The sequence below is a fragment of the Chrysochloris asiatica genome, unplaced genomic scaffold (genome assembly GCF_000296735.1).
Source record: "Chrysochloris asiatica unplaced genomic scaffold, ChrAsi1.0 scaffold00031, whole genome shotgun sequence".
NCBI classification, from domain to species: domain Eukaryota; kingdom Metazoa; phylum Chordata; class Mammalia; order Afrosoricida; family Chrysochloridae; genus Chrysochloris; species Chrysochloris asiatica.
Window position 1 is genome coordinate 9,326,636 of NW_006408549.1, and position 1,338 is coordinate 9,327,973.

At 39.8% G+C, this 1,338-nt stretch overlaps 1 protein-coding gene across 1 annotated transcript in view; it reads right to left on the reverse strand.

The window, feature by feature from the left end:
* The window catches only part of TMEM67 (transmembrane protein 67), a 96,071-nt gene that overhangs the window by 43,737 nt on the left and 50,996 nt on the right, over positions 1–1,338 (reverse strand). The gene's annotated exons all lie outside the window — the stretch shown is intronic.

Consider the following 1,338-nt stretch of genomic DNA (forward strand, 5'->3'; position numbering starts at 1 on the left):
ATTGAAACAACACGGTGTTATCTCATCCCAGCAATAACAGCAAAATTTTAAAAGAACAGAAAAATAACAAATGCTGGTAAAATGTGGCTAGACTGGGACTCTTTTACATTGCTGGTAGAACTGCAAAATGGTACAACCACTGTGAAAATGGTATGGTACTTCCTTAAAAGGCTGAACACAGAAACACCATATGATGCAGCAATCCCATTACTAGGTACCTATATTACAGAAGTAAGTGCCATGACACAAATAGATATATGCACACCCATGTTCATCTCAGTAGTATTCATAATAGCAAAAAGATGAAACCAATGTAAATATCTCATAACATGGATGATCTTGGAAGACACTGTTGTTGTCTGCCACTGAGTTGGCTCTGACTCACAGTTTCTGAGAGCGGCTTGTGGGTGGGTTTGAACTGTTGACTTTATGGTTACTAGTCCAGTGCTTAACCTACAGCATCACAACAGGGCTCTGGAGAACATTATGCTGAAATAAGTCAATTACAAAAGAGCATATATTGTATGAGACCACTATTGTAAAAAGGCAAGGAAAGGCATACACAGAGAAACCTTGTTTGATGGTTGCCAGGGATGGGAGGAAGAAGGATACTACTAATTAGAGAGAAGGCATGTATTAACATGGGTGAAGGAAAGGCAACAGTCAGCATGACATGACCAAGGAAAAAAGAAGATACTGGGAGGTATACAAGTATAAAAGACAATAAAAGTTACATACTATTACATACACAATAATAACTACAACACACACAAATAGATACACAGGTAGTTATGTAAACTGAATATATGTGGGTAGGCGAATGGGCACACTCACAAGTACATACAGGTGTGGAGAGTGTATTTCTACACATATATTCACATGTGCTACAAATACATCCAAGGATACAATAGAGTACACAGGAGACAAAGTTTTGAAATGTTTTAGCCATTACTAAACGCCTTGTGGGAATGAGTCACTGGACTTGAGGACTTAGGACGACAGACTCAAGGGGTATCTAGGTCAACCGGCATAACACAATCCACAGAAACAATGCTTTAAATCCTACTTTGGTGACCAACTATGGTCTTAAAAGCAGCCATCTACAACTGAACTACTGTTGTCTCCTTGTCCAAAGCAAAGTAGAATGAAGAAAATCAAGGCCCGGAGGAAACACTTAGTCCCAAGAACTAATGGACCACATGAGCCACAGGCTCCACTAACTGGAGACTACAAGAACTGGGTGGGAGCCTCTAACACTACCTACTGCTCTGAGCAGGATACACAGAGTGGGAGAGAAACAAAGTAGAGCAAACTTCAAAATCATAAAAAAGACCAGAC